Raw genomic sequence first — 27178 nt, forward strand, 5'->3', positions numbered from 1 at the left:
CCACATACTACCAGATACACTGAACCTTATAGAAGAGAAATTGGAGAAGAGCCTCCAACATGTAGGCACAGGAGAAATTTTCCTAAACAGAACAGCAATGGCTTATGCTCGAAGATCAAGAATTGTCAAATGGGACTTCATAAAATTGCAAATCAAAGGACACTGTCAATGGACAAAACAGCAAACAACAGATTGGGAAAAGATCTTTACCAATCCTACATCTGATAAAGGGCTAATATCTAATATATACAAATACTCAGGCTAGAGAGATGGCTCAGCAGGTAAGAGCAGTGGCTGCTCTTCCAGAGGTCCTGAGTTCAATTCCCAGCAGCCACATGGTGGCTCACATCCATCTATAGAGAGATCTGGTGCCCTCTTCAGGCAGGCAGATGAATATGCAGCAGGGTACTTATACATTAAATAAAAAAAAATACTCAAGAAGTTCGACTCCAGAGAACCAAATAACCTATTAAAAATGAAGTAGAGAGTGAAACAAAGAATTCTCAACTAAAGAATATCGAATGCCTGCAAAGCACCTAAAGAAATGTTCAACATCTTTAGTCATCAGGGAGATGCAAATCAAAACAACCCTGAGATTCTACCTCACACCAATCAGAATGGTTAAGATCAAAAACTCAGGTGGCAGCAGATGCTGGCAAGGATGTGGAAAAAGATCCTCCATGAACCTCGATGGTTGGTGGGATTGCAAACTGGTACAACCACTCTGGAAATCAGTATGGCAGATTCTCAGAAAATTAGACATAGTTCTACTTGAGGACCCAGGTATACCACTCCAGGTCACACACTCAAAAGATGCTCCAACATATAACAAGGATACATGTTCCACTCTGTTCATGGCAGCTTTATTTATAATAGCCAGAAGCTGGAAAGTGCCCAGATGTTCTTCATCAGAGACAGTGTGGTACATTTATGTAACGGATTACTACCCAGCTACTAAAAACAATAACTACATGAAATTCTTAGGCAAATGCATGGAACTAGAAAATATACTGAATGAGGTAACCCAATCACAAAAGAACACACATGGTATGCACTAACTGATAAATGGATATTACCCAAAAGCTTGGAATCCCCAAGAAATAATTCACAGACCATATTAATCAGAAAAGGAAGGAAGACCAAACTGTGGATGGTTCCGTCCTTCTTAGAAGGGCGAATAAAATACACATGGGAAGAAATACAGGGACAGAGTGGAGCAGGGACTGAAGGAAGGGCCACCGACAGATGTCCCATCTGGGGATCTATCCCATATGCAGCCACCAAACCCAGTCCCTATTGCTGATGCCAAGAAGTGCTTGCTGACAGGAGCCTGATATGGATGTCTCCTGAGAGACTCTGCCAGAGCCTGACAAATACAGAGGTGGATGCTGGCAGTCAACCATTGGACTAAGCACAGGAACTCCAATGGCAAAGTTAGGGAAAGGACTGAAGGAGATGGAGGGCTTTGCAACCTTATAGGAAGAACAACAATATCAACCAACCAGGTCTCCAGAGCTCTTAGGGACTAAAGCACCAACCAAAGAGTATACATGAAGGGACCCATTGCTCCAGAGGCATATCTAGCAGAGGATGGCATTGTCTGGCACCAATAGGAGGAGAAGCCCTTGTTCCTGTGAAGGCTCTTTTCCCCGGTGTAAGGGAATGCCAGTGTTTTCGGGTGGGAGTGGGTTGGTGGGAGTGGGAGCGTCTTCATACAAGCACGAGCAGTGTTAGAGGGAATGGGAGATGGGTGAAAGGGGATAATATTTGAAATGTAAGTACACAAATTATCCAATAAAAAAAGAAATAAAAGAAAGAAATTGAAGATGAAACTCAGGTCAAAATCACAGAAGAAAACTTCCTTAACCTAAGAGATACCTAGTGATGTAAGAAACAGCAAACCAAAAACTAAACACACAGGACCAGAAAAGAAATTCCTATCATATAATACTCAAAACACCAAATATACAGAACAAAGAAACTATATTAAAAATGATAAGAAAGACCAAGTCACAAAAAAAGTCAGAGAAATAAGAATAGTAATTGATTTTTTTCCATGAAGACTTTCTAAGCCAGTAGAGCTTGGGTCAATGTTCTACAAAGTCTGAAAAAACAAAAAATGTCAGCCCAGAATACTACACCCAACAAACTATCAGATATAATCAAATGAGAAAGAAAAACTTTCTATGGCAAAAATAGGTTTAAGGAATTTATGATCACTAAGCCAGCTGTATAGAGAATACTGGAAGGAATATATTTATGTCTGACAGGAATGTTAGACAGATCCAAAAGAGGGCAGGGAATAATATATTATTCTATAACAGTTAATGAAACCCAGAAAAACAAGTGTCATAAGTTTTCTACTTTTTTGTGTGTTTTTTATGAATATTTAGTTGTGAGTTTCATTTGGAATACCATAGAAGTCAGGAAATTACTAAGGGGCTATGAGGTCCTTTCATAAAAGAGAAGAAATAAGACAGTAACATAAAGAGTAAATAGAAACATAGAATGGAAATGTTTAAATGGAGTAGGGTTGGAGAAAAAGTTCTGGAGGGAACATAAAAAGAACTAATTCTAAAGACATTGTTGTTCAATAATTCTTTAATTTTTGAGACTATAATTAAATTATTTTCTTTTTGTTTTTTCCACTCCAAAAACTCCTATATACCTCATTGCTCTTTTTCAAATTCATGACCTCCTCTTTTTTTTATTAATTTTTGTTATAAACATACAGAGAGAGAGATTCCTAAAATCATAACCACAACCCTCTCAATAATGACCTTTTAACAAATTAATATATAAACCATCTACTGTAGAAGCTTCTGACAATACATATATATGCATACATTTAAAAATTAAAATGAGTTTACCCTATAAAGAGATGACAATACTCCTACTAGTTCCCATAGGGTAACAATTCCAGTGCCAAGAATGTCATCTTTGGGAGTTGTTGGTCAGTGAAGTACTGTAGATCCTTCCAAAATTACAGGCTGTTTCCATTTCTCTTAGTTACCCTCCTGCTGTTTAGCAATTTCCTCCTAGATAAAACTATTGTTCTTGAGGGGAAGCTTATTAAGACACAGGATGTTCTAAGGGTGTTAAAAGGGAAATTAAACAACAGGATGTTCTAAGGGAAGGTTAAACAATTTATCCTTCAGGGATACTCTTTAAGTCTAGAAGTAAACAGTTCTATACATGTTCAAGAAATTCCTGAAACTGACCAGATTCATGAGATCCTTCTTTACACACAGACACAGACACAGACACAGACACAGACACAGACACACACACACACACACACACACACACACACACACACACACACACACACAGAGTAGTAACTGCTATGAGGCATTTTCAGACATGATGAGCTGCCTGGAACTAGAGACTAGCCAAGCTCTGCAGGAAGGACACTTTCCAAACTGTTGAATTGACTACAGGTTGTACAGTAAGCTCTAGGTTTTCAGCTCCTGTAAGCCGAGGCCTGTACTAGAGTGGGTTTGGTGGATACATGCCACTGTCTTTGATTTATTTTTGTCCTACAACTGAGTTCTCACCTATATTACTGTAAGTCACCTCAATAAAACTGATTGGTTCACCAAGTTTCACCTTGCTGGAATGTGTGCTTTGGCCTATTGTCACTTGCCTAACAGGGATGAATAGGCATCTGTTCACATCTCCCCAGAAAGAGTATCATATAATACCTGTCTCCCAGAATTCTGTGGTAAGACCTTATTGCCAAAGACAGCACATAACTTAAATCATAAAGCATGTAGAAATCAAGCTTATACTGAGGGGGAAGCTTCCTCTGTATTAGCTGGCTTTTACTGTTCTGGAAAGTACTATGCACACTAATGGAAAACAAAAATAGTCATCAGTCTTACCCAGCTGTGAATACTATAAGCTACTATAATTAGTAGCCTAGTGAGACAAGTCCACTGGTGGAATAATGGTGTCTTAGTAAGTATTGTATGGCTGTGAAGAGACCATGACCACAGCAACTCTTATAAAATAAAGCATTTAATTGGTGCTTGCTTACAGTTTCAGAGGTTTAGTCCATTATCATAATAGCTGAGAATATGACTGCATACAGACAGATGTGATAATGGAAAAGTCACTGAAAGTTCTACATCCAGAGCTGCAGGCAGTGACAGAGCAACAGGGCCAGGTTTGGGCTCTAGAAACCTCAAAGTCCACCCCCAGTGACATACTTCCTTCAACAAGGCCACATCTGCTCCAACAGGGCCAAATCTCCTTTCCCTAGTGCCACTCCTTGATGACCAAGCTTCAGATATGTGAGCCTATGGGGACCATTTCTATTCAAACCCGCACAAGTGACATGAATGTCATGTAACTAAGCAACCATTTTCTGGTTGGATGTAAGGTCTATTCCACAAGATCAAATTTGTACCTAAACCATTTTCATGGCTAAAAATCAGTGGCTAGACAGGTCATAAATCACTACTATTATTCTTCTAAATAGACAGAATATTAAGTTACTTATTGTTAGACCCATAGATTAGTACATCAACCAATCTTCACCAGAGAGGCTTCTTTTTACAGTAGTTGGTGATTAGAATAGAGAGTCACAATTGTTTAATATGGACAGAATACGAGACTGGAGGAATTCTTGATGCTAAATGGCACATCTGTATTATTATCTTCCTCTTAAGGCCATTGGAGAAGTCTGACAGGAAAGAGTTTAACAGTAAGCATCAGTGCATTAGGATAAGAAAACAGTGTTTTTCAGACACAGTAGGGCAGTTGTACATATAGGTCCATAGAAGTTGAGGCAGCTTGTATAAGACCTTTTCAGGCTCAAACCAGACAACATTCTGGTATAGAAAAGAGAGTTGGACATGAAATTCCACCTCTCCCTGAGAACCTATTTGCATTGTCGGCTGTTTGGAGAAGACAAAGCAGTATTCTTTGGGTGTATGGCTTCCTGGTTAGTACACAACACTCTAGTAGAAGGATATTCTTCTAAGAGTTAGTACTAACTTTCATATTCAGTTTGTACTTTTAAACCTAACTATAGGAAGAATGGTAAAGGCAGTGAATTGAAGTTTAGCTAAAATTTTATGAGAAAAAATATTGTTAAATATGTGATATTCTTAGTAGCTAGAAAGTGTCATGGAGCCTAAAAATAGAAGTAAGCATTTTAAACAACTCATCTTTGAAACGTTTTCTTTACAGTCAAATGCTCAGTAATACTCCTACAACAACCACCAATGTAAGTGTATTAAAAAGAAAGCTTCAAGCAGTATTACAGAGCAATAGTGATAAAAACTGCATGGTATTGGTACAGAGACAGACAGATACACCAATGGAATAGAATTGAAGACCCAGAAATGAACCCACACACCTATGGTCACTTGATTTTTGACAAAGGAGCCAAAACCATCAAATGGAAAAAAGATAGCATTTTCAGCAAATGGTGCTGGTTCAACTGGAGGTCAACATGTAGAAGAATGCAGATCGATCCATGCTTATCACCCTGTACAAAGCTTAAGTCCAAGTGGATCAAGGACCTCCACATCAAACCAGACACACTCAAACTAATAGAAGAAAAACTAGGGAAGCATCTGGAACACATGGGCACTGGAAAAAATTTCCTGAACAAAACACCAATGGCTTATGCTCTAAGATCAAGAATCAACAAATGGGATCTCATAAAACTGCAAAGCTTCTGTAAGGCAAAGGACACTGTGGTTAGGACAAAACGGCAACCAACAGATTGGGAAAAGATCTTTACCAATACTACAACAGATAGAGGCCTTATATCCAAAATATACAAAGAACTCAAGAAGTTAGACCGCAGAGAGACAAATAACCCTATTAAAAAATGGGGTTCAGAGCTAAACAAACAATTCACAGCTGAGGAATGCCAAATGGCTGAGAAACACCTAAAGAAATGTTCAACATCTTTAGTCATAAGGGAAATGCAAATCAAAACAACCCTGAGAGTTCACCTCACACCAGTGAGAATGGCTAAGATCAAAAACTCAGGTGACAGCAAATGCTGGCGAGGATGTGGAGAAAGAGGAACACTCCTCCATTGTTGGTGGGGTTGCAGACTGGTACAACCATTCTGGAAATCAGTCTGGAGGTTCCTCAGAAAATTGGACATTGAATTGCCTGAGGATCCAGCTATACCTCTCTTGGGCATATACCCAAAAGATGCCCCAACATATAAAAAAGACACGTACTCCACTATGTTCATAGCAGCCTTATTTATAATAGCCAGAAGCTGGAAAGAACCCAGATGCCCTTCAACAGAGGAATGGATACAGAAAATGTGGTACATCTACACAATGGAATATTACTCAGCTATCAAAAAAATGACTTTATGAAATTCGTAGGCAAATGGTTGGAACTGGAAAATATCATCCTGAGTGAGCTAACCCAATCACAGAAAGACATACATGGTATGCACTCACTGATAAGTGGCTATTAGCCCAAATGCTTGAATTACCCTAGATGCCTAGAACAAATGAAACTCAAGACAGATGATCAAAATGTGAATGCTTCACTCCTTCTTTAAAAGGGGAACAAGAATACCCTTGGCAGGGAAGAGAGAGGCAAAGATTAAAACAGAGACTGAAGGAACACCCATTCAGAGCCTGCCCCACATGTGGCCCATACATATACAGCCACCCAATTAGACAAGATGGATGAAGCAAAGAAGTGCAGACCGACAGGAGCCGGATGTAGATCGGTCCTGAGAGACACAGCCAGAATACAGCAAATTCAGAGGCAAATGCCAGCAGCAAACCACTGAACTGCGAATAGGACCCCCGTTGAAGGAATCAGAGAAAGAACTGGAAGAGCTTGAAGTGGCTCGAGACCCCATATGCACAACAATGCCAAGCAACCAGAGCTTCCAGGGACTAAGCCACTACCTAAAGACTATACATGGACTGACCCTGGACTCTGACCTCATAGGTAGCAATGAATATCCTAGTAAGAGCACCAATGGAAGGGGAAGCCCTGGGTCCTGCTAAGACTGAACCCCCAGTGAACTAGACAGGTGGGGGGAGGGCGGCAATGGGGGGAGGGTTGGGAGGGGAACACCCATAAGGAAGGGGAGGGGGAGGGGGATGTTTGCCCGGAAACTGGGAAAGGGAATAACACTCGAAATGTATATAAGAAATACTCAAGTTAATAAAAAAAAAAAAACAAAAAAAAAGAAAGAAAGCTAAAAGCCTGTTATGTAGATGAGGAAGGAATGGTTCTTAAAAAACAAGATGTTGTTGAGAAGACTGTAGAGTAAGCCTGGTCTTCCTTGAGACCCCATTAAAGACTCTGGGTTTCTGTTGTTCTTGTTCCTGTTGTAGTTTGTTGTTGTTCACTTTGTTTTCTTGTTGTTTTGTTTTATACAAAAGAAATATTAAGGGTCATCTTATTACCCTGGGTACAATGGATAAATTAAGTTGGATGATCTTTATATTCAGTCGCGATGGTAACAAGTTCACTATTTTTGAGAAAAGAAGTAATGTTGCTAGCAACTTGAGTGAAGTTTTGCTGATGAGCCAGGTAGAAAGCCATGCTGGGAGATGATGAGTGATGGACAGATGATGTACTAATATGACCAGAGTGTTCAAAGAGAGAGAGATGCTGAGGCATCTGCTGACCCCCTGGTTGGCACATCTAAATCTGTGTGTTGTCAGCTAAATAAGGAAAAGAAGTGCTGACTCTGCCTTCTTTCTTAAATTGACCCTATGCATCCTCATTCCCCCACCATGAGATGACCTACTTACCATTCCTTAAGACATGTGCCTTCAACAAAGCTTTTGGATGATGGCCAGAAACACAGTTATTTTCAAAGTTTATAAGAAATATCCACATTTTATACAGATCATGTAGAAATGAATTTAAGACCTACAGTTGCTGCTGATTTTAATATATTTTTATAATTTTAAGTATTCATAAATATAATTGTCATTCTAATTTATAGACAAATGCTATTCGGTTCTGAAAGTGTGGATTCGAGGTTGGAATTTGTTAATAAACAAATTATTTATAATATTAGCCAATATCTCTAATCGACTGAAGACAGAAAATAGAAGTTTATAACCTAGATAACAAATTTTAGTAGCAAACTGCTTAATCAGGGGCCCATTTTCAGTTCCCCTCCCAAAAATTAGCAATAGTCTTCAGGAGGGAATTAAAAGATTTGAACAAAAATCCTTTCAAAAGAAAGTGCACTATTATACACAGCACTGATATTAACCAGTATTGGTTCTCACAAGACACTAGACCACGTCTGGGATATGGGTAGAAGGTGAAGATATGTTCCCTATACATGTGTTCTTTAACCTATCTATCTAGACCATAATTTAAGAATCATCTTGTGGTGATCGTTGAATGACAAAATAAACTATTCTATATTTTAAGTGGAATTTAAAACACAGATATGGCACAAAACAAGGGTTATCATGAACAAGTTTCCACAGTACAGAAGTTCAGCTCTCATGCAACTTGCTTCATTTTTATTTTCTTTTATTATACGAGAATTCCAAATGTGTATGCAATATATGTGATCATATCCATTTCTCCACTCTGAATTCTAGCTCCTCCCAGAATTTCCACGTATTGCCTCCCTCTTAATTTCATGACACTCTCATTTGAACTCACTGATTCTAACTAGTACTACTGTTATGAGAATGGGAGTAGAACATCCACAACAGCCTATCAAGGGCCACATCACTGAAGAAATGCCATTCTCCCTTACCCCGGTAGCCAACAACTGTAATAGCTTCTCAATTATAGTTGGGCTCATTTTGAATGTTAGCCATTTCAGATTTTGGAGCCATGTCTTGATTGCCCAAGGGAAAAAGTATAATATACACATATGCATAAACAAAGTTACAAATGTGATAAGATATATGTTTGAATACAGAGGACCTGACAGGAGGAATTGGGGCATGGGTATGACCAAGAAACAGTGTTAAAATATATACAATTACTTTAAAATATATTCAAAGAGGAAAGAAATCCAAATTGAGGTAAGAAAGCACTTTTTCATGGAAACTATATTTATTATTACCATTCTAACATTTAATTTCCCTATATTTTTCTGACATTTTCACTGTGATAGGAAGGATTTTCAAATGGCCTATAGTCCCACCCCCTTTATAGAAAAGTAGGTATCACATATTAACAGAATCTGTAACTACATTGTTATATGGAATAGGTGTCTAATGAAATGATCATGTGGTTTTGTTCTTTCAGTTTGTTTATATAATGGATCACGTTGATGGTTTTCCGTATATTAAACCATCCCTGCATGCCTGGGATGAAGCCTACTTGATCAGGGTGGATGATTGTTTTGATGTGCTCTTGGATTTGGTTTGCCAGAATTTTATTGAGTATTTTTGCGTCGATATTCATAAGGGAAATTGGTCTGAAGTTCTCTTTCTTTGTTGGGTCTTTGTGTGGTTTAGGTATTAGAGTAATTGTGGCTTCATAGAAGGAATTCGGTAGTGATCCATCTGTTTCAATTTTGTGGAGTAGTTTGGATAATATTGGTACGAGGTCTTCTATGAAGGTCTGATAGAATTCTGCACTAAACCCGTCTGGACCTGGGCTCTTTTTGGTTGGGAGATCTTTAATGACTGCTTCTATTTCCTTAGGAGTTATGGGGTTGTTTAACTGGTTTATCTGTTCCTGATTTAACTTCGGTACCTGGTATCTGTCTAGGAAATTGTCCATTTCCTGCAGATTTTCAAGTTTTGTTGAATATAGGCTTTTATAGTAAGATCTGAAAAACTTTGCCAGGTGAAATCAAAGTCTCTAAAAGGTAAAATTAAAGTTAACTAAAAGGAGACCATTCAAACTTAGCATGGCCTAACCTGGTAAGGCCTTTATGCAGAAAAGTAGAGTGGAAAGATGGTGCCATGGGAAAAATTGTTGCTGTGCAAGCATGAGGACTTGAGTTTAGACCTCCAGTACCCATGTAGAAAAACAGATATGGCGGTATACACCTGTAATCCCAGACCAGGAGGCTAAAACAAGAGACTTCTGAGGACTTGCTGACCATCCAGTATATCCAATTCACAACCTTTAGTTTCATATCTCAAAATGTACAGAGGAATTCAGTAAAGGAAGACATCCAGCATTGGTCCCTGACCTCAATAAAAACATGTGAGCACACACACACATACAGAGAGAGAGAGAGAGAGAGAGAGAGAGAGAGAGAGAGAGAGAACAAAATTTAAAGAATGAGGTGCAGATATTATAGACATAAGTCATAGAGATCTGAAGCAAAGAGCACCATAGGAGAAAGCCTAAGTGGACTGTGTTATGAACCTGGAAAAACTTGACAAAAGACAGCTGTAGAAGTCAAAGTATCATTCCTATCACTTCACTAACAGAGTTCTATCAACAAAGTGAGTAGAAGAAAGATCTCAAATTTCAGATGAAATTGCATCCCAAATATACATCATAGCAGATAAGAGTAAGAGCTACATTGAGAAAGTCTTTTGTTCAAAATGGCGCTACCTCTCCAACAACATCTTAGGAGAAAACTCCATACTTACTCATCGCGGAAAATGACGCACATTCTGAGATCAAGAGCCAGCTACCTACATGGTTCACAGAGCATAAAAAGACATTAAAAATATATCCTGTATACTTCAATAGTATGAGTTTGATAAGAAAAATGGTAGAGAAGGTTAATACAGAGTAGAGCTGCATCCTCAAATCTCAGATTAATGGCCTTCTCAGTTCCTTTCAGACACTCTCACGAGTGTTCAGAGAAAGTTTCTTTGAATTCTGTAAGGTCTCTTGCGGTATTTTGGAATCATAGGGGGGAAAATTCTGAAATATATTTTTAGTTTTACATGAAAAGGTTTGGTATGCTTGGAAATACATATATGTGTATATTTTTACACATATGATTTTTCTATGAAATTCTTTTCATACTTTCCGTGTGTGTGTGTGTGTGTGTGTGTGTGTGTGTGTGTGTGTGTGCATACATACTTTCTCCCTGAAATATCTTTTAATAAAATACCAACTATTGTAGCAAATCACACTCTGTCAGGTGTGGCACTGAGTAGTTTACAGTTAGTTCTGGTTTGAGGCTTGCAGCCTGTGGAACAATGGCATTATATTCTACACACATTTCAAAGGAAATTCCATAAGCTTTAAATGCCAGCATTTTGCCATAAGTAGATGCAGCAATTATTTTAAATAACTTACAATATTTCAGGGGGAGAAGAAGTAACCTATCTATGCTATGCCCAAGTCCACTTAGAAAATAACATGGCCCAGAGCTGTATGACTGTTTCTTTTTGTTTCTCTTTTATAGTCAAGATGTATGTCATAGTTTAATTACTACAGTTTTCAAGAATTCATCTTTAAGCAGGAATAAAAGAAATTCGATTGATTTAAAGAATACTGAGTATTGTGGAAGATTGACAGAGGAGCAGATAAACAAGCCTTCTTTTGTGGGCGAAAAAAAATCTCTAACCTGAATCATATCTATCACCATGGGAAAATCTGAAAAGATTATTGTGCATTCAAATCAGTTACCATTTCATTCTCAGCCTTTATATTGTTTCCTCCAGCAATCCCATCTACACAAATGAAAATAATGAGAAAATGTGATCTATGCAAATGTGAAGAAATGCCCAAAGTAATGATCTCCTAGAGGCTTTTTCATAAAAGCATCAGAACTCCTGAATAAGATAGCATATATTCACTCTCAGAACAATCACATGTTTTGATGGATGGTGTTTTGTTTAGGAAGCATTTTCACTATTGGGTTCACAGTGAAAGCAGATAAAATATGTTTAGATAGCTCTTGAACATGCAGTTTTAGCATTTCCCTACAATCATGCTGTGCACTAGTCATAGATTGTCATATGTCAGTGGTTGTGACACTTGAGTTTGCAGTGTTCAGGTGTCCCAGAAACAAATACAGTGCTCATCCTATTTTATCTGATCAATGTACATTTGATGAAATAAATTATGTTCTGTTTAGTAGCTTAAAAATGCGTGTAATATTCTCAAATTATTTCTTCTAATCTTGTACACTTGAATTCTCCATAAAAGAACATCAGAAGGAAAGCAGTCAGATATGATCACACTCTTTTGTTCAACCCAATAGTATCCTCTAATTCTACTCATTGAAATAATTGAAACTGGATCCAGATACCTTCCATCCTTTTATCCTATCTACTTCTACTCACTTGACCAACATTCCAATTTTCAGATGAGCAATAATAAAAAAGACCATGAAGCTCAGTGGGTTTCCTGATGTCTATAAGAAGACATCCCTAACTGACATCATGAGTTTTCAAAATAGACCACTTCTATCACTTTCTATCACATAGCCAGCCACATAGGCCATCCAATATTTGATTTAAGACTGGTGCTGCATTGTCATATTTAAAAACTTTCCTCCACAGAATCTGTAAGTGTGCTGCATGGATCTCTATGGATACTTCCTCTTTCATTTACCAGCTATGCTTTGTGGTCTCCAGAGTACAGTGCCCCCAGCACTACCACCGTCTTACTAAAATGGCCCATTGGCCCTACAAACACTATTCAATGACCTTCTAGTCTGAAGTCCCAAAGTTTTCTACATTTATAAATAAATAAATAAATGAATGAATAAATAAATAAATAAATAAATGGAAAACAAAATTATCAAACCTCCCACAGCAATAACCCACTGATATCAAATTTTGTCTTAGTTACTTGTCCATTGCTGTGATAAAACATCGTGACCAAGACAACTTATAAAAAAAATAATTTAATATGCAGCTATAGCTCAGAAAGTTATAGAGTCCATGACTACCATAGTGTGAAACACAGCATCAAGCAGGAAGGAATAATACTGAAGCAGTAGCTGAAAGCATACAACTAATCCAAAAGTATAAAGGAGAGAGAGAGAGAGAGAGAGAGAGAGAGAGAGAGAGAGAGAGAGAGAGAATACTAGCTAGCTAACTGGGAATGACATGGACTTTTGAAACCTCAAAGCCCATTCCCAGTGACAAACCTCTAACCTCCAAAAGCTATACCTCTCAGTTTTTCCCAAGGAGTTCCACAAACTCAAAGTATTCAAATATGTGAGCCCAGAGAGATCATTCTCATTCATACCACAACATCCAATTTCAAGACCCTCTTAGACATCTTTGCTGAACATGAAGACTTGATCAACACATTCTTACACATTATCTATGCCGGGTATCTAACAAATACTTTGTAATATGATCTAAATTACATGACTGCAGTCCTTTGTTTCACAGTAGCTACATACAATAAAAAGATACCAGAAGGGCAAAAAGAAACTGGAGTATTAATTAAGCATTCATCTGACATTTATTGAACTTGTAATATGAACCAAGAATCTGTTAGGTTTCAAACCCAGGACAAGACTCATTCAATACCTGTGGCACCTTCCAGCACTTTTCACACTACATCCTACCCTAGAGTCTTCATTCTAGAACCAGAGCTCCCACTTCTCTTTCTTCAACCTGATCCCTATATAACTCAGCCATTTTGACTATATCACTCTCTTTGCCCAGCCACCTCTCTAGTTCATCAGTCCCTCTCTTGTACTCTCTCCCTTCTTTTCTCTCATAGTCCACTTTAGCCTGCCAGCCAAGTTCAGCCTGAATTCTTCCCTTTGCCTGCTTTCTACCTTATATCTACAAATTATGTGTGTGTGTGTTTAATTTGTTTATTTTTGTTAGAAAATTCCTTATTGGTTCTTATTAATTTTGAAAATTCCTTGTTATGGTACACATGAATTTTAACTGCACCATATAAATTTTGAATCCTTACTATAACTCACTTGGCAACAATGCCTGATAGGCAATTGTAGCTGAATTCCCAGATAGGAAATTGTAGCTGGAATGATTAAGTAGCATTCTCAAACTCACATAGCCAATCAAACTAATGTAAAAACAAATTTAACTACAGCCATGACTACATACATTTCATTTAAGAAATACCCTTAGACTTCAATTTATTAATTTATAAAATTTAAATATCAATGTTCTAGGATGAGATAATATGATACAGCAGTACAATACATAGACAAATTCGGAATTGGGTATGGTTATTCATATCTTCAACCAATACTTTGAAGACTAAAACAGGAAGGTTTCTGTGTTCAAGGTCAATGTGGGCTACATAGTGAGTTCTTGGATAGTCTGAGTGTAAAACCTTGTTTTGAAAATCACAGCAAAATACATACACATTCAACTTCTTCAATTTGACATTTTCTCACTGAAAGAAGTCAGCCCCCACTGTTTCCTAAACTACAAATGGCCCTTACTGAACTAAGACTAAACATTTAAAGCAAAGATATAGTTTTTTTCTTCCATGCTTTGATCCCCCTGTTTGAAGCTACTTTAATGATAAAACTTGCTAAAATTGAAGTTATGCATATTTTTCTCAGTAATCCTGATCAGGTACCAAGAAAATTTTCAAAATAGCTTTAAAAATATTACTAAAATCATGTAAAAATTGTTCTTAATAACATCAAGTCTTGAAAAATAACAGAAAACCTTTTAATTTTGAAAAACTAGCACTCAGACATATCCTTGCAGGCAGGCAGTCAGAGAAAAGAGACTCTAAGTAGGTTAATGTACTTTTCACTTAAACATAAATGATGGCTGACTTCCAGGTTCTCCCTTTCCAAGGCAAGAATGTGTGGGCTCTCCATCACACCAAAGAAACTGTGTTATGGAACTTTCAAGTCTCGAAAAGCTAGAGGGCAATCAGTTTGTCTTTGTCCGTCTGTATTATCTAATCCTTTCAATAGCCCAGACCAGCTAATTCTAAGCAAAAAAAAAAGGTGTATGTGTGTCAGAGGGAATGTATTTTTCCTATTCCCTCATAAAGACCGTGAGAGTAGATTTGAACACCAATTCTGTTTCTTCTCCCAAACTAGATACTCCATATAAACAATGGCACAGAGAAACTAAGAATTAGATGGTTCTATGGGTGGAAAGAGAACGGACCAAACTGCCAACTCATCTCTTGGGGTTGTGGGACAGGAGGGAGGAAAAAGGTTGGAAAGCAAGCAGATTTCTATGTCAGTCATCATGACAGAGACCTGGACAGCTACAGGCTTTGCAGAGATAGATCAGGAACTAGGTATACTTACCTAAGAAGATGACCACTGGGGGAAGGTTAAGGGTAGTTCCTGGGAAACAGAACTTGTAAGTCCAAAGGACTCTAAGAAGCAGTCCATTTATCCAGAACTCAACAGAACCTGTGCCACAGGAGGCTTTCTTCTAGATAGATAATGATTGTTTCTTTGACTGTTTTTCAGTTTTTGAGTCACATGCATCAATTGTGGAACCTTAATTCTTTAGAAAATAAAGTCCTGTTCAGAGAGTCCTACACCTTTATTGACTGAAAGCTATACCCCTTTATGCAGCTTGCGTGAGGTTGCCATCCAAGACAGGGTCAGAGTTTGTGATGATATAGCTAATGAAAAAAATGAACACAAAATTTACACTAAAATATGTGTTTCAAATAATAGAAAAACTGAAGACTATCTAGTCTGTTCCCAAATGAACATAAACCCTAACCCCGTTAAATCTGTATTTGTAACATCAAATCAAAATAACTAAAAATTTTTAAATAATCTACAAAAGCTAAAGATGGCTCAGCAGTTAAGAGTAGTGGCTGTTCTTCCAGAGGATGTCCAGCATGCACATGGTGGTTTATAATTATTTTTAACTCCAGTTTCAGCAGACTTGATGCCCTCTTCTGGTCTTGGTGCGTACCAGGTACATAAGTGGTACAAAATACATATTGGCAAAACACATATAAGCACACAAAAAGTATTTTTAAAATAATATGTGCTGATTGCTGGAGTGATGACCACTGACAAGGTGCTTATTATGAAAGCATGAGGACATGGATTTAATCCCCAGTACGCACATGAAAATGAACTGCCCTCAGTTTATTTAGATCCCCTGCCATTTTGTAACTGGGTAATCCTTTGTTTGATTATTTTTTCTTGAGTCCTTTCTTTGATTGTTTCTTTGGCTGTTTGTTTTTCTTTTCTTTTCTTTTCTTTTTTTTTTTTTTTTGAGCCACCCTTTTCAATTGTGGACCTTAATTTCTTAGCAAATGAAGTCCTATTCAGAGAGGCCTATGTTTATATCTTTCAGATTATTATTTAGTTATTTTTTTCTAGCTGTCTTAGTGATTCAGGTTTCAAACTGGTGTCATTGATTCACTTGGATATAATTTTTGTACAGGGTAATACATATGGCTCTAATTGCATCTTTCTTTATGTGGACATATAGTTTTTCTAGCATCATTTGTCAAAGATGCTGTCTTTTCTTTTAGTGGATGCTATTTATGCCAAATATCAGTGACTGTAGTTACTGAAAAACCAGGGTGACTCGATTTAAGCTGGAGAAGCCATTTTGCCACTCTAGTTCAGTTAAGATTCTGTTTCATGTAAGCTTTAAGTTTCTGTTTCCTGTAATATGACCTAATTTCATGACCTACTTTGACCCAGAAACTAACCATAAACCACCCTACCCCCCACATTCCAGCAACTTGTTCGTGAGAATGTTCTATACCTATTGCTCAAGGAGGGACTTAATTCAAATGTCTATACCACACAAAAGTGGAAAATATGAATAAAATGGATGATTTTCTTGATAGACACGTCTTGCTAAAATTAAATAGAGATAAAGTATTTATATAAACCTATTACCCCCAAGGAAATAGAAACAATCAATAAAAGTCTTCCTACCAAAAAGCAAAGTCCAGGACCAGAGGGTTTTAGTTTTGCTACCAGACCATCATAGAGCTAAGACCAATACTCTTCAAACTATTCTACAAAGTAGAAAAAGAAGAAACATTGACAAGATCATTGTAGAAGGCCTAAGTCACCCTGATACCTAAACCATACAGACTCAACAAAGGAAGAGAGTTTCAGACCAGTATAACTCTTCATAGAATTAGAAAAAGCAATTTGCAAACTCATTTGGAAAATAAAAAACCCAGGATAGCAAAAACTGTTCTCAAGGAGAACTTCTGGGAGAAACACTATCCCTGACCTCAAGTTCTATTACAGAGCAATTGTGATAAAAAACGCATGGTATTGGTACAGAGACAGGCAGGTAGATCAATGGAATCAAACTGAAGACCCAGAAATTAACCCACAGACCTATGGTCACTTGATCTTTGACAAAGAAACTAAAACTAATGGAAAAAAAGACAGCATTTTCAACAAATGGTGCTGGTTCAACTGGAGATCTGTATATAGAAGAATGAAAATTGACCCATTCTTATCTTTTTTGTATAAAGCTCAAGTCCAAGTAGTTCAAAGATCTCCACATAAAACCAGATACACTGAAACAAATAGAAGAGAAATTGGAGAAGAACATTGAACACATAGGCAGAGGGGGAAATTTCCTGAACAGAACACCAATGGCTTATGCTCTAAGATCAAGAATCAACAAATGGCACCTCATAAAATTATAAAGGTTCTATAAGTCAATGGGCACTGTCATTAGGACAAAACAGCCACCAACAGATTAGGAAAAGGACTTTACCAATCCTACATCTGATAGAGCTAATATCTACTATATAGAAAGAACTCAAGAAGTTAGACTCCAGAGAATCAAATGATCATATTAAAGAATGGGGTACAGAACTAGATAAATAATTCTCAACTGAGAAATACAGAATGGCTAGGAAGCACCTAAAGAAATGTTCAACATTCTTAGTCATCAGGGAAAAATAAACCAAAACTACCCTGCGATACCACCTCAAACCAGTCAGAATGGTTAAGATCAAAAAATCAAGTGACAGCAGATGCTGGCAAGGATGCGGAGAAAAAAGAACACTCCTCCATTATTGGTGTGATTGCAAACTGGTACAACCACTCTGGAAATCAGTCTATAAGTTCCTTAGAAAATTGGACATTGCACTACCTGAGGACCCAGCTATGCCTCTCCTGGGCATAAACCCAAAAGATGCTCCAACATACAACAAAGACACATGCTCCACTATGTTCATAGCAGCCTTATTTATAATAGCCAGAAGCTGGAAAGAACCCAGATGCCCTTCAACAGAGGAATGGATTCAAAAAATGTGGTACATCTACACAATGGAGTACTAGTCAGCTATCAAAAACAATGATTTCATGAAATTCATAGGCAAATGGAATGAACTAGAAAATATCATCCTGAGTGAGGTAACCAAGTCACAAAAGAACATACATGGTATGCATTCACTGGTAAGTGGATATTAGTCCAAAAGTTTTGAATATCTAAGAAAAAAATTCACAGATCATATGAAGCTCAAGAGAAGGAAGACCGAATGAATGCTTGATTCCTTCTTAGAAGGGAGAACAAAATTCTTGTGGGAGGGACAAAGAGTGGAACAGGGACTGAAGAAAAGGTCAACCAGAGACTATCCCACCTGGGGGTCCACCCATATGCAGCCAGCAATCCCAGTCACTATTGGGTCTGACTTTTTTTGGTGGGGAAAGGGGAGATTTCTAATGACTGCTTCTATTTGTTTAGGAGTTATAGGTCTACTAAATTATTTATCTGATATTGACCTAACTTTGGTAAGTTGAATCTATCAAAAATTGTTCATTTTTTTCAAAATTTCTGGATATGTTTTTTTAACATATCACCTAAAGATTCTTTAGATTCCTGGGTAGCTGGTGTCATATCCATTTCTTGTTTCTGATTCTGTTGATTTGGATATTCTCTCTGCCTTTTAGTTAGCTTGATTGAGTTTGTCAATCTTGTTGATTTTCTCAAAGAACCGTTTGTTTCATTGACTTTATATTGTCTTGTTTCTAACTTATTGATTTCAGTCCTCAGTTTGAGTTCTCCTCCAGTGTGTTTGTTTGCTTTGTTCTTCTAGAGCTTTCAGACATGCTGTTATGTTGCTAGAATGAGACTCTCTAATTAAGGCCCTTATTACTCTGATCATTCCTTTTAGCACAGCTTTTATTTTATCTCATAAATTTGGGTATTTTGTGCATTCATATTCACTGAATTCTAGGAAATCTTGGATTTCTTTCATTATTTCTTCCTTGACCCAGCAGTCATTCAGTAGAGAGTTGTTCACTTTCCGTAAGTTCATGGGTTTTCAGTTGTTCTTGAAATTTAACAACAGAAAGGACTGTCTGTTAGGTTAACAAGGGGTTAGCTTTCTTGAATCTGTTGAGACCTGCTTTGCAACTAATGTGGTCACTTTTGGAGGAAGATCCATGAAGTTCTGAGAAGAAGGTATATTCTTTTGTGTCTGGATGAAATGTTCTGTTGATATCTGTTAGGTCAATTTGTACATAATGTAGTAATAGTTCTATTACAAATGTGTGTGTGTGTGTCTTTGAAGCACGGATGTTAAGAATTAAGATGTTATCATGGTAAATTTTTTTCCTTGATGAGTATGAAGTGTCCTTTCCATCTCTTTCAGTTAATTTTGGTTGGAAGTCTATTTTGTTAGATATTAGAATGGCTACACCAGCTGGTTTCTAGGGTACCTTTGCTTGGAAATCTTTTTTTTTCTTTTTTTCGGAGCTGGGGACCGAACCCAGGGCCTTGCGCTTGCTAGGCAAGCGCTCTACCACTGAGTTAAATCCCCAACCCCCTGAGCTAAATCCCCAACCCTGGAAATCATTTTATCTGCCCTTTACTCTGAAGTAATGCCAATCTTTGATGTTGAAGTATGTTTCTTGGTTGTAACAGAAGGATGGATCCTGTTTTTCATCCATTCTGTCAGCTTATGTCTTTTTTTTGGGGAAGTGAGTTATTGATACTGATATATATCAATAATCAATTATTATTAACCCCTATTATTATGTTGGTGATAGTGTATATCACATGTTTTGGTTTTCCTGGTGTTAAAATCATTTATTTCCTGTGTTTCTTGGGTATAATTTTCCTCCTTGGGGTGGAATTTTTTTGAGTACCTTTTTTTTAGGGATAAATTTGTGGATAGATATTGTTTAACTTTGATTGTCATAGAGTATTTTGCTTTCTTCATCTACAGTGATTGAAAAATTGCTGAAAACAGTAGTCTGGGCTGGCATCAGCAGTCACCCAGGGTCTGCAAGTCCTCTGTCTTCTGGCTTTCAGAGTCTTCTGTGAGAAATCTGGTGTAATCCTAGTAGGTCTGCCTTAATGTTACTTGCACTTTTTTTCTTGCAGCTTTTAATATTCTTTCTTTGTTCTGCATGTTTAACATTTTTATTAGGTGACCAGGGAATTGGAGGAGGGATTTCTTTTATGGTCCAAACTATTTGGTGTTCTGTAAGCTTCTTGTACCTTTCCAAGCATATCCTTCCCTAATGTTAGGAAATTTTTCTGTAATTTTGGTAAAAATATTTGCTGAGTCTTTGAGATGAAACTTTTCTTCTGTTTCTATTATTCTTAGGTTTGGTCTTTTCATACTCTCCAAGATTTCATGGATATTTTGTGTCAGGGATTTTTTTTTTAATTTCACATTTTCTTGGACCAGTCTATCTATTTTTTCTACTATATCTTCTAAGCTTCAAATTGTCTCTTTCATCTCTTGTATTCTGTTGGTGATGCTTGTGTCTGTAGTTTCTGTTTGCTCACCCAGATTTTCCACCTCCAGGATTCGTCACTTTGTGTTTCTTTATTACTTCTATTTTTATTTATTTCCTTTACTTGTTTGCTTTTTCTTGGTTTTCTTTAAGGCCAAGAAATGGATTCTTATAATTGTTTTTGTTTTCCTGGACTCCTTTAAGGGAATTATTCATTTCCTCTTTAAGGACTTCTATTATCTTTATAAAATTTATTTCATGGTGATTTTTCTTGTTTTTCAGCTGAGTTGAACTATCCAGGGCTTGCTGTAATACAATAGCTGAGCTCAGTGGTCCCATATTGCACTGGATATTGTTTATTGTGTTGATATCCTGGCCTCTTGACTTTTAGTCTGGGGGTAATTATAGGTTTAGATGCTGATTTCTGAGATTATCTTTGTTGGATGGATGTTTTCTTCCATGTTTTCTATTTCTTTTCTGGTCTTCTGGCCAGAGAGCCCTATGGTTCTGGTGACCAGAGAGTACCTCTGCTGTAGTTTTGGCCACCTGCATGACCATTGGAATTTTGAGTGTTAGCATTGTCTCTGAGGCTTTGGGGTTCTGGAAACAGGTGGAGCCTTTGTGGTTTTAGGTATGAGTTTGACCTCAGGAGTTCTGAGTAGCAACATGTCTTTCATTGGGACATGGATCTTCTGGGATTTCTGGTACCAGTGTAGTCTCCATAAAGCATTAGTCTTCCTCTGAAATTTTGGGCAATGATATGAAACCATAGGGAGGGGGTGCTGTGCCTCCTAGTACCATTGTGGCCTCCATTTAAGTATTGCTACTACACATTCTAAAAAAATACCTTTAATATTCCCAAAGCATGTGGCCTATACTTCTACTCAAAATATAACACATTACATAAATAAATTAAAAAATATTTCTGAAAGTTTTATTTGGAATAACTAAAAACTACAGCTAATTTTGATGTTTATCAATAGATAAATGGACAAAAACTGATTCATCTATAGAGACGCTATTCAACAATTGAATAAAAGAAATTGCTGACACATGTAACAGCAAATACATAGGACAAAATTTTTATATATGACAATGTTCAATAGTTGAATTGATTTTTGTATAACTACAATTTCATGAACTCTTAAGAAACTAGCAACTAATGACAAGTGTTATATTATGTTCCATAAAGAACCAAAGTGGCAGAGAATTGAATGCTAGAGAATAGTGGAAATATTTTATATGTATACTTTACATTGATGATTTCAGGAAGCTTCCATTTTTCAAAAAGCATGAAACTATATGCTATTGGTTATATTTAATCCACATAAGATGTACTCCAGTATACTACTAGTATAATTTGAATAATGAGAAAAATATTTTTAAAAGGTGCTATATCTGTATTAATGTTAGGGGAAGATTACTTCAAGTTGAAGATATTACCAGAGTTAAATTAGATTCAGAAAAATAAATAGTTTATATCACAGTATATTATAGTCATTTTATATCTCATCTATTTAAAAGTATAATGGCTATAAAATACACAAAACATACAAAAACAGAAATATAAAAATATATAAAGAAATCTGGATTCATAAACATTTTAATGCACCTCTGACAAAACAGACAATAATTATAAGGGCCTGGGAGGTTTTATTAATGCCCTGAAAAAACATACGTATCCCCTGCCATAGCATATCCACTGTCCTTGGTGCTAAGTGCATCCTCTCCACTGAGACCAGACAAGGCAGTCCAGCAAGAATATATTCCACAAACAGGCAAAAACTTTTGGCAGAGTCCTGACTCAGCCGTTCCAGACCCACATGAAGGCCAAGCTGAATATCTGCTACATATGTGCAGGAGGCTTGGTCCTAGGCCTATGACCATGTATACTCTTTGGTAGATGGTTCAGACTCTGAGAGCCCCAGGTTAACTGACTCTGTTGATCTTCCTGTGGTGTTCCTATCACTTTGGGGGACCTTAATCCTTCCAGAATTCCTCTGCAAGAGTCCCCAAGCTTTATCCACTGTGTGGGTGTCTGCATCTGTCTGAGTCAGCTGCAGTGTGGAGCCTCTCAGAGGACAACAATGCAAGATTCCTGTCTACAAGAAAAACTGAGTATCATTAAGTGTCAGGGATTGGTCCTTGCCTAGGATGGGTCTCTAGTTGGACAAAGGCTGAGGAAAAAGACAAAAGAAACCAGCAACATATAAAACGGTGACTCCTTATTAAGTGGAACACACCTTGAAAAGACAAGGCCAACTCAACATTCAAATGCACCAGGGTGACTCAGCATACTTACAACAACAGTAACAAAAGTAACCTTCTACCTACCAAGCGATACAAAGTAGGAATTTGATAAAATATATCCATTTATAACCACTTAACATGCCCACATCAGAAATTTTCCTTTCTAATTCACAGTATTTGCAAAATCATAAAATATTGTCTGTTGCACTCTAAGACAAGCAACAAAGAAACAAGACCTGAACAATATTTTCACTTATTGCATATTTTGCTCATTTCACTTTATTAGTTCACATATATTCTTTAGCAAACAGAGCTCCTGCTTGTATTCAAAGGTCCTTACTTGGCTTATACTCCATTGTTTTATTTGTTGAATTATTTTCAACAATGTATTCTCTACATATTCCTTTCAAATTATGGAATACTTTTCTCCTTTCTAGCCCTGTCTTGAAGCCTTTTTATCTTTTTATCTTTTCTTTTCATGAAAAATCTCTTCTAGCAATTCTGCTACTGCTTTTATAATTATTTATTATTGAGCATATATTATATATGACAGTTAATTTTGTAATTTCTTCTGCCCATCAGTTTAAAGCTCTTAGCAGAGAGAAAATAACTTTACTGTCTTCTCCACAGCACCCACTGAGGACCTTGAGTAATGTTCATCATCATTTACTATTTCTTAAGCAAGATAAAAATGTATTACTGGATACCAATGCCTTTTTTGTTACCTTTCATGTACAAAGCATGGAATCTTGATATTTCACTCATTCAGTTAACAGCTTTCTGTATAGGTTACCTTCTACTGACATAGCTGCTTTTGCATTTCACAAGGGTAGCCTACCTCAGTGACAGCACATAACTGAAAGTCTTTACCAATTCAGTAAGCAAACAGGTTCTAATTCAAAGAAAAATTACAACTGAAATTCAAAACCTTTTTTCAAATAGACTATAAATGGAAATTATTAAACTGATACTTCACAAAATTGCATGCCTTCAAAAGCCAAACAAAATCACAGGGATAAAAAACAGGTAACGTATTTTTTTCTATTCATCTCACAGATTGGAAAGTTGCAGATTTGTGTTTAGTAGCAATAGATCTCTAAAGCTATAAGAAAGCAGATAATTCGTTTATAGTACATTTCTTTTTTTTTTACATTTTATTTATTTTTTTTATTAACTTGAGTATTTCTTATATACATTTCGAGTGTTATTCCCTTTCCCGGTATCCGGGCAAACATCCCCCTCCCCCCTCCCCTTCCTTATGGGTGTTCCCCTCCCAACCCTCCCCCCATTGCCGCCCTCCCCCCACCAGTCTAGTTCACTGGGGGTTCAGTCTTAGCAGGACCCAGGGCTTCCCCTTCCACTGGTGCTCTTACTAGGATATTCATTGCTACCTATGAGGTCAGAGTCCAGGGTCAGTCCATGTATAGTCTTTAGGTAGTGGCTTAGTCCCTGGAAGCTCTGGTTGCTTGGCATTGTTGTACATATGGGGTCTCGAGCCCCTTCAAGCTCTTCCAGTTCTTTCTCTGATTCCTTCAACGGGGGTCCTATATTCATTTCAACCGAAATTTCATTGGAATGTGCCAAGCACACTACTAAATATACTTTTTGGAAACTATGCTGAGACAGGATTTCTAAGGCTATGTCAATATATGCAAAAGGAGATTTTAACAAAAGTCTTTAACAAACATCTGACATTTTCCAAAATATGGCTGCCATGGTTATTGTCAGAAAGAATTCATTTCCTCATATTTGATACTCAGTTTTCTTGCCCTCCACAGAGAGAATGTGGACTTAAAACTTGTTAAATAGGTGACATAAATGTATTTTTGTAGTTAGCAATGTAGTCTGCACATACTTTTAATGAAATTAGGCAACAATTGTCTATTAATACACAGCATACTCTCAGAAAAAAATGAAAACTAAGAAGATTGCCAGTGTCTAACAAAGTAAACAGTTCACTGACATTGGAGGAAAGGAAAAAAAAAGATAAAGAGAGGACAACAAAAATCGAAGTAATAGATGGAATCAATTCAACATAGATGTTTTGAAGTGCAGTCATAAATAAAGATGTCGTTAAAAATGAAAGCCACTATTTGAAATGAAGAAAACGCCTCACAGAGGGCATAAATCAATTACTGTTCTTTCATTTTAAAGTCCTCTAAATTGTTGTTGCTGTTTATAATCTCAAATAAGCCTCCTCAGGTTTAAGGCCATTTAAAAAAAGTTTTATACTTCTTCCTTGAATCATAGTATTTCCACTGGTTTTCTTTATAGGTTGTTCTAGAATGACAAAGTGCTCAAAATCATCAGTATTTGTACAGAGTACTCCCTCTCCTACTTACATAAATTATTTTACCAAGATTGTAGGGTTCTGTTCTAATGAATTACTTGATTTCACACCTTTAAATAATTGGAAACTATTAAAGGTTAACATTGATATTAGTGAAACTATTAGGCAAAAGGTTTTAAAAACAATGAGGGGTCTCCATTATGCAGAATCAGGAAGGTGATGTTTCTGCTACAGGAGGGCATGGTTGGTTGTGCCTAGGTTTTTTTTTAATCTCTTTAGTCTTTCTTCTACAACCTTAAGATGTCAAGTTGACTTAGCTGTCAGCTGACCTAAATACAATTTCCCAAACAGACATCTTTATGGGAAAGACACTGTCCAGAATGGCCTAAAATAACAGCAGCAGCATCAATCGCAAGTGTATCTCATTATAAAGGACTTTTTATTTCTGGTACATTAATCATTTTGCAAGCTTCTGGTGTATAATATTTTTCTAGGACAATTTACTGTCTGTTCAATGACCTGGCCATTCAAATCTCAAGACTATAGACAGAAGAAAGAAAATCTGAATAACAGAAAAATAACAGCCAGTTTTTCTTGGCTATCAGCCTGTGTTTTTCTTTAATGTAGGGCAATGACTTCCTTTGGTTGGTAAGGCCAACTAAAACTCCAAAGTCAACAGTTCTTGTGAGATCACATATTTAAAAGTACATCTGAGAGCTAGAGAGATGGCTCAGCATTTCAGAGCATGGACTGCTTCACAGGATGTGAGCATGGTACCTAACATCCATATTAGGTTGCACACAACCACTTGTAACTCCAGCTCCAGAGGATCCTATGCCCTCTTCCAAATGCTGTAAGCACTGTGTTCAAATACACAAGGACACACATATACATGTTGCTGTAAAACTATAAAAAATAAATGCAGTCTTTTACCCCGTAGTAGGTCCAGCATCGTAGTGCCCCAATCTATCTGTTGAATGTCTCACCCGCTTTGCTCCATCCCATATCTATCACACTGCCAGTGGCTTTTCTCTGAGCCTGGCAACAATCTTTCTACACATCTAGTTCCCAAGGCAGGTTGCCATCATGCCAGAATACACATGTCTCCAACCACCACACACTCTCTTAAATTCAATTAAATCGCTACATGAAAGAACGCACAACACAATAACCTCTGATCCAATTGATAAGATATAATTGCTCACCTAGACATACAAAGGCCTGTACACATCCATCCCTTAATATTCATAACCTGTAAATGTGCAGAGAGGAATCCTAACGTCTGCCTCCATGTTCTCTCAGCTGCCTCACTCTCCCTGCTTCCAGTCTCCTCCTCTTTCTAAAAGTTTTCTCTCACCCATCCTTCCTTCTTGTCCATTAACAGGCCTCATTCTATCTTGTACCTGCCTTCACCTGTATGGCATCATCCTACATAGACATACAATTAGAAATAAAATATTTTAAAGTATTTTTGAAATCTCCTTAAATGTTCATGGTTTGGTATTTGAATAATTAAAGTTGCAATGAAAGATTTTTTTTTAAAATACAATTTTAAAGACCTTTGGTGCAGGCACAGATTCTATTATGGCCAGAAGCAAGTACTAAAATCAATATCCATTCAGAGTGTCTTATCTGTAACCAAATAAAAGTATGTAGCAATAGCTCTTGCTGCTCCTTTTAGTTAACTAGAACATATACAAAATTTTATGTTCACCAAGTAATTTACTATACAATTACACCAACAAACTATAAGCAATAAGACAGTCATCTATAAGCACAGAACTAGTGAAATAAAAATCAATAAAATTAAGTAACATGCAGGAGAGAGGGATCTTTATATTGTATTCTAGAGGGATTTTCGTGATATGTCATTAAGTAGAGCCATAATTTCAGCTACCCACCCACCAAATACCCAAGTCATAGCTCAGCCTAGTGACCGTCAATGCCACATTTTCTACATAAAGTAATTTAGGCAATGATTTTAAGACAACACTAATAAATATGTTCAAGGAATTCAAAGAGGATATGAAAAAAATGTCCAAATAAAGACCATGATAGAGAGGGAGGTAGGAGTGAATTTGGGAGAAGTTGAGGGAGGAATATCTACAATGAAAATA

The sequence above is a fragment of the Rattus norvegicus genome, chromosome 20 (assembly GCF_036323735.1).
Source record: "Rattus norvegicus strain BN/NHsdMcwi chromosome 20, GRCr8, whole genome shotgun sequence".
NCBI classification, from domain to species: Eukaryota; Metazoa; Chordata; class Mammalia; order Rodentia; family Muridae; genus Rattus; species Rattus norvegicus.